Source organism: Natator depressus, chromosome 16 (genome assembly GCF_965152275.1).
Source record: "Natator depressus isolate rNatDep1 chromosome 16, rNatDep2.hap1, whole genome shotgun sequence".
Taxonomy (NCBI): Eukaryota; Metazoa; Chordata; order Testudines; family Cheloniidae; genus Natator; species Natator depressus.
Genome location: NC_134249.1, coordinates 24,189,514 through 24,197,586, shown reverse-complemented (window position 1 = coordinate 24,197,586; position 8,073 = coordinate 24,189,514).

Here is an 8,073-nt window from a genome sequence, read left to right as displayed (position 1 = left end):
TCAGCACGTCTAGCGTGTCCCCAGGGCGGGGTGGTCAGTACACGAGGGGCAGGTTCTGGCCAGTCAGATCCATTCCCAGGCCGATCTTGCTGATTAGCGGCTGGTGCCTTCATAATGCCATGGGTCTGTAAAGAGGCACGTCCAATTGGGGCAGAGCGCCATGCTTCCTGGCCCTCTCATTTCTAATGTCCCTTACCCTGTCTTTCTTTATCACATTGAATAACCACCTCCCCGGGGTTCGGTCTGAAGGGTGCACAGTACACATTTAATTCTGTTAATGATTCCGAACCGTGTCTTCCTTCCAAACCTCTCCATCGGCCTTGTGGCTCTTCCCTGCACTGCCGGCTGGGGGGGGGGTCTGCTTTGCAGAGAGCCTCTGGCTCTACGGCAGGGATATTGGAGGAGGGAAGAGAATACAATTAAAGGGCCAGCGCTCTTCCCTTGCTCATCACTTACTGGTGTCAGCAGTGTTCTGTGGCATCATTGCTCAGTCCCCTGTCTTGAGCTGACACTACCTTGGACAGTAGCTCCTGCTGTCTTAGGGGTTTGGCACCCAGGATTGGCAGGTTGTTTTGGGGGTTGCTCTCAGAAACTGCCCCTCAGGGATGTCCTAGGGTCAAACGTGACCATCTGAAAGGTGCCCATTCCCTCCTGCTCGGGAAGCTCAGAGCTGATCCACAGCAGATTTATTTGGCAGGTGATTTAGCTGAGATTCTGCAGCAATGGGCCAGATTGATACTTGGAGAGAGACAAACTAAAGCAATTTCTGTCCACTAGGGCAATGAGCAAACACTAAAGATTCTGATCTATTCCTAAGCAAGAGTCACATCAGTGCAAACACTTGTTTGCTCCTGGTTTATACCGGGGCATGTGGGAAGCCGATCACAGTTGCTGTGCCTCCTGTCTGTCCTGCAGAACGAGCTCGGGTCTGGGAGAGTCAGCTGGGTGCCACTCTGTCTTGAGCGGCGACAGAATCCTCATGGCAAGCTCTTTATTGCTGGCACTGATGTAGGAGGCAGAAAAAGCTCCCTTGATCTTGCAGGCCCAGGGCACGTCTGCAGCACAAGAAATTAGAGGACAGTCTTCAGGCCGATTGTGGGCTGAGACCAGTTTGCTGAGACGATACCCATGGAGCCACGATGGCAGCCGCTTCTCTGGCTTCAGGCCAATTGCAGTCTGATGAAACCAGCCAGCTGTGTACGGCAAATCTGGGAGCACTTCGGGGGAAGTCTGTAGCTCTGACTCAAAGCCAGGATGGTGGTGGTGAAGCCTTGCACTGCACTGATGGGGTCAGCTCCCTCCTGGGCCGCTTTCCTTCCAGGCTGTGCCCCTTTCCACTACCCCTTGGTTACGGTTAGTTTGTAAGCTCCATGGGGCAGGGACCCTGACTCCGGAAGGTGAGCCATGGAGCCACCCCGGCAGTGAGCAGTAATGTTGAATATCCTGTCCAGTTACCCAAAGGTAACCAGCTCGTGTGCGGAGGGGTCCTGCCTGTCACCGGCGCACATCCCAGCGCTGCTCCCGTTTGCTGGGCAGATGCGGGACTCTGTGCCATTCTGTGTGGAGCCTGCCTGGTGTGGCAGGTGTCGCACTGAACTGGAACAGCCACTGCTCATGACTCCTGCTACCCCCCCGACCAGAGTCTGAATTGCAACGCGCCATCCGGTCGCTGTGTACTCCGACTCAGCTAATCAGCTGTGAAAGAGGAACAGAATGCTGGAGAGAAACCTTTTCCTCGCCAACCTCATCACAATAAAGATTCCTATAAAGAGCTTTTATCCTTGAAGAAAACGAGGCACATAAGCAGGAGTAGTAAACAAAAGGCTGTCAGTTTAACCTAGGAGTGCTTCATGTTGTTGGCAACTGCCAAGAGGACACACAAAGTGAGGCTGCATCCAAGACCCAATTATCCAGAACTATGTGACTGATATGTCAGAGCCCCTCCAGGGAGCAGACCACCAGCAGTTCTGAGCACTGGGCGAGCACCATCTGCAAGCGAAGAGATGCGGAGGGCCCTATCTGCAGCCACAGAGCGGAAGGCTTGCGTGGCATTGGAAGAATGTAAGAAACAAGGTTATGTCATCTGGAGTGCTATCAGCGAAGTTATTGCACCACATATATTATCAGCAGAGGGCCCGGAGTCAGGGACTTTGGGGTCGGACAGTAGAGGCAGAGATAACTGGCGAACAGTAGTGTCGGCCACACCTGCTCCAGGCACGCTCCAGGAACGTGGCAGAGGCAAGAGGCCTGGCCCTGCTGGAGAATAACTAGTGGATGGAGATAAAGTCTGAGAAGGAGATATGCTTTGCTTAGCGTCAAGGCTACGCACCAGCAAGGAGACCATGTTCCAGCAGGCCTGTCCTGCCGTTGACTGCTCAGAAACACCAGCACTGTCCCCCAGCCTTCCATGGAGAGGTGGATGCATGTTCTCCCACCAGGGTCCCCAGCCCAGCAGGAAGGAAGCTGGCAGGGCGGACCCTTTCCATTGGAAGCTCCACCAAGTGTTGGGATCAAAGGGAAAAGTTACAGCTGGTTTTGAGGCTATTTGCAGCAGGGCCACAGGCTGTTCACAGCCCAGAGGAGGAGAGAGGCCAGGACGGGCACTGCCAGAACCAAGGGCCAGGTGTTTGGGCACCTAAAGACGTGTATTGGGTGACTGAGGCATGCGTGTTCGGAGCCTGTCTCTGCGGGCTCTCAGGCAGGAGGACAGAGGCGGTAGCTAGCTAAGGTTCTTCTCTGGCCCCTTTCAGCATGGCGTCTGAGCTCCTCGAGGTGGTTACTGTGTTTATCTGCACACCTGCTGCGTGGCAGGGCAGGGCGGTGACCCTCATGGCCCAGACGGGGAGTGCAGGCAGAGAGAGACTAAAGGACCCTAACCCTGCCCCAGCCTGGCTCTCTAGCACCCCCCTCCCCTCTGGCAAACGGCATGGAGCTCATAGGGCTGCCACTGAGAGAAAAACAAGCAGCCTCCACCCCATCCCATCCTTTTCCAGAGGGCTGGGGTGAAACTGAGGCCAGCTGCTGGCGTGTTGAGCCTGGTAATACGCTCAGCTCCCCTCTGGGTAGAGAGAGGTTGGTTGCCAGACACTCTGCCCCCAAAACCTCCCACTGCCAGTGCTTGGCCTCCTTGTTCCCCCTGCCCTTGACTCCCCCACCCTCTGTCTCCTGCTACCCCTGCCCACGCAGGGTCAGTGTTAAAGGGACCTGGCCCATCCTTGCCTTTCCTGGGCTTCAGTCTGATAACTGCAAACTCTCTCCCGGCCCGCGTGGAGGCAGAGCGCGGAGCTGGTGCAGGGACAGCAGGCTGCATTGCCGGAGGACTCCAAATGCAGATGACTCGTCCTCCAGGGCGCAGCAGCTCCTCTGAGCTCTCAGGGGGAGTTCTTTAGGGTCTCCTAATGGGGACGGTGGGCCCTGGGCTGCTCTAGCCTGCAGGGGGCAAATGGCCAAGCGCTAGTAGCCAGCGCCGGCTCTGGGTCTGGCAGCCAGGCCGGAGAGGTGAGTGGCCCAGAGTTTGTGGGAGGAGGGTTGAACTCAGGCTCTGGAGGTGATGCTGTGGCTCAGGCCCTCTGTGGCTGTGAGGAGCTCCCAGGGGTCTGTGTTTGCACTGGGAGTCATGAGCTGCATAACTCCCAGTCCTCAGCAGCTGAAGACAGCCCAGGGGCGGGAACCTAGAGCCATCGCCCTCTGTTCTGGGTGCCCAGCCCCTGGAGCTGTTTGTTTCTGGGGTCGGGGGCCATGTGCTGCTCTTAGTCCATGTCCCCAGTGCACAGGGATGCCCGTCCAAGCAGCACATGTGAGCCTAGGTCTGTATTAGCCCCTCGCAGGTGAAGGGTCCTGGCAGTCCGCTCTCTGTCCGGCTGTCCCCAGGCTGGGGCACCAGTTCGCTAAGAGCTGCCCATGCCAAAGGAGGGCACCCCCTGCTGTGCCCAAGACCACTGGCAGCTGTCGGCTCTGTGCTTCCAGGGCCGCTGGCGGCGACATGCTGGGCCCTTTCAGCCGGTCTCCCAGTCCCATGCCAGCCCCACTTGCTCAGCAGGGGAGACCTGCTGAGATGGCAGCCCGCCGTGGGGTGGCTGCAATGCCATGAACTCAAAATGATCCCGGGGTACTTGCTAATTCTAGAAGCCAGGCTAAGTCCTTGGCACGAGCCTGTTCCAAGGCAAATGCCCAAGGCCAGCGAGGATGTATTTACCCCTGAAAACACCTAGCTGCAAAAATAGCAAGTGAGCAGTGTGTGGTCGGGGCATCCCGGGGGAACAATGCCCGGCGGGAGGAAGTGGACACTCTGTGAAGAAGCCTTCCCTGCCTGTGTTTTGTGTTGAGCAGCTGAGTCGCTGTATACCCAGCCCGGCCAAGACCTTGAACCTGCCAAAGATTTATTTTCCATGACATTGGCATCGCATCGGAACATCTGGCATTCGGCTGATAATTGCTTGGGATCGTGGCGGAAGCTGCCTTTCCAGAGCCTGGCTCTTCTTCCAGAGTTGTGTTTTCATTTGCTTTCTCTTCGCTTCAGCTGCACAGCAAGGAAAAAACAACCAGGCCTGCAGAGCCAAGGGCTTGTCATTGCAGCCTCTCTCGGCTTTCTGTTGCGCCCGGGGCTGGGGTCTCTCTATCTAGGCAGGACTCCTCTTGCTGGCTGAGCTCCATCGGCCTGCCCCGTGGTGCTAGCAGTCTAAGGTGACAAGCCCAGAGCCCTGGGTTGCAGGGCAGTGGTTGCAGTTGGCTGTTTGCTGAACCGTAGCCCCTTGGGGGGGTCGTTGTCAGCACCAGACTGAGTGGACTAGGAGCCAACGTCTCACAAAACAGAAATGATGGGGAACCCCTCCCCCCACTCCATCTGCCTGCCCTAAGCTAGACAGAGGCCCTCCGAAGGGTCACATGGCTGGAGCTGCAGAAGGGCTCAGTGGACACAAGGAAGGAGCTCAGTAGCTGGACTCCCTGACCTGAGCCAGCTCTGGAAGGAGTCCAGGAATGGAGCAAGGTCTCTCTCAGCTGGAGAGAGGGTAAGATCTAGGCCGTCCACAAGTATTCAGGACCTGAATTATTAAGGGTCTTATCCCACAGGGCTGGAAGGTTCTAGCTTCTTGTCTCCCAGAGCTGAAGAAGGCTGTTTTCTCTGTTTCCTAGACACAGAGGCTGCTTTTCCAGGCCTTGCTTGTGTTTACAAACACTAACTAACTAACCCTCCATCCCTTTGTGAGGTGTCAGGATCCCACTGTCATTGTCTTCGTTTTTCAGCAGCTCTGACTCAGTTTCCCCACCTGTAAAATGGGGTTATGATACCAACCCCCCTGGTTAAAGAGCTTGGAGATCTTAAGAGGAAAAACACTGGATAAGAGCTGAGCTTTTATCAATCCCCATTAAAGTTAGCCCTGGCCCAAACAGCGCCCAGCCGACCTGGCTTCCAAGGCAGAGCACTCCTGGTTCCAGCGCTCTCCACGCAGCCCCTAACCGCACAGCTATCTTCTTCCCCGTCTCTGACCAGACAGAGCCATTGTCCATTCTCCCAGCTGCCCCTGGGTATCCATAGCACCAGTCCCAAACATTTGCAATTCATGAGTCAATTGATCAATTCAAAAATCATGAGCTTTTATATTAAAAAAAAAAAAATTGTAGGTTTTCATTTGCCTTCTGGTTTCTCAGCTGTTGGGCACCTTTGGGTCATGTTTTCGAGCTTTTCTCCACTAACAGGAGGAATTAGAAACACTGTAAAAATGAAAACCGAGAGTCTGATACAATCACTTGACTCCAGGAGCTGGGGCTTTATCGTAAACCCCCCAGTACTGAGAGACATGAGATAAGGTAACTAGCGATGCTGGCGCTCAGCTCAGCTCTGCGCTGCATACACAATGGTCACTGCCATTTGCTCACCAGCGTACATGCCCGTCCTCTCATTCTCACCATGTAACTGCTTCTGCTGGCTTATTTCCCCTCCAGGTGAGCAAGCAGCATCCTTTGCAACCAAGGGCAATATTAGTAGCAGGAGAAATCTTATTTTTAATGCTGCTGAGACCAAACTGATGTTCAGCTGCTAACACGAGCAGTCCTCCCCCATTTTAATTCCTCATAGATATTAATTATGGCTAATTCACCTCTGCTACATTGGCTCCTCTGAAGCTCAAACCGTGACCCTTGTCCTGTCTTCCTAGCAGCAGTATGAAATCATCTCTCCTTCTGCTCATTTCTTCTGAGACGGCTGATGGAGACACCTGAACGGTGGGGTTTTTTAGAGAGGGCAGATTCTGCAGGCTTTTCTTGTGTCTTGAGGCTGAGACAGACCCCAGGCTGGGGGTTAGAACCCAGGTAATAAGCAGGTGGGACTAGAGCAGACCTCCACGGAAGCTTTCTATGGTGCCTGGTTCTGGTCAGCACCGTATGCTCTGCCTTGGTCTATGCTCCGTGGGGCACTTCTGCTGGGCGTTTGCTGTTGGGTCTGTCGGTTGTGAATGACTCTCACCTCGATGCTTTCTGCAAAGGCTATGTTAAAATGCCTGGTCAAATCCAAGCCCTGGGTGATCTGGTGTCACTGCAGAATGTGTCTGGCCTGGAAGAGGGAAGCCGGGGCAATGCCACCGCAGGGGAATGGCTGTTGTTAGCATACCTTTGTTAGCGCTTATCTCCCCCACCCCACCCTCCAATGAGCAGGCCTCCACAGCCCTTTTGAATTCAGTGGGGCTTTTTGTGTGGGTGACTGCTCACCCATGGAGCCCTGCCTGAGTCTCTCTGATGTACTTGCTGGATGCCGCCTCTCTCTCTAGCTATTTGTTCTTTTCGCCTCCTAGTCCTGAGCCCTGCACTGAACCCACTGACTTCAGTGTAGGTGGGTAAAGATCTCCATCTCCGGGATTCTCTGCAGGACTGGGGCCAGTCCTCACTCTTACGTCCAATCTGCCAAAGGGGTTGGTGTGTTTAGTCAGACCCTTGGGTGCTGGTCTATTTAGGGTGACCTGCTGTCCTGAATTGATAGGAACAGTCCCACTATGCAGGGCTTTGTTTTGTATAGATGCCTATTACCCCCCACCCCCGGCCCAATATTTCACATTCACTGTCTGGTCACTCTAGGCCCGTTACAAGGAGACTTCGTGGTCCCACAACAAACCTTTGTACGTGTCCCTTAGGCCACTTAAGGTTAGTTTTCTTGCAGTGTGCTTGTTTTAGCATTTGTCTGTGATATGGGGTAGACCAAGGGGTCCTAAAGGAGTCTCCATGCTGAACAAAGGATTTTAATTTCCAGTCAGTGCCTTCTGAGTATTACTTTCTCTAACATGTTTTTTTTTTCTTCATCAAATGGCTTTTTCCCACCTCAAACTTCCATGCCTGGAGAATGAAAATATCCCAGTCAGGTTCACTTTCTGGCTTTTATGCACAAGCAAAATGGTGCAATGTTTGAACTGGAACCATCGCAAGGTTATATTTCAATCTAAATGTTAAAAAACCTATTTCCATTAAAATATGCTTTACACAAAGTATTTTAACTGCTATATATGTTCTTTGCACTAGGTTTTAGGAACTGGGGGCTCAGTACCTGAGTCTATTTCACACTGGTTAATTAGACACCAGGTCCCTGTGTTATAATAAAATCTCCCCAGGGGCCCCGTGGGGGGAGGAAATAATGTGACAACGAATGTTCTAGCTTGCACCTGTGTCTGACTTAGAAGAAACGCTGTTCAGCTGAGGTGTGACCGCTACAGAGCAGAAAGAGGCACAGCCTGGAAGCTGGTTATGGTGCTGCTCCGAGTTCTCGCTCTCCCCTCAGGAACTTTGTGCATAATAATAAAAGGGGAAGCTTTTGTTTCTGTAAATCCAAGGAGCTGTCTGCCCTGGACTTCTCCAGTTCTCTACACAAACATGTCTATTAATAGCTTTCTGTGGCCGCAGGGAAAAGACTGGGGCTGTTCATTTTAGAAAAGAGACGACTAAGGGGGCATATGCTAGAGGTCCCTAAAATCACGAATGGTGCCGTGAAAGTGAATAGGGAAGTGTTATTTACCCCTTCACAAGAACCAGTGGGTCAACCAATGAAATGAATAGGTAGTAGATTTAAAACAAACATAAGGAAATATTTCT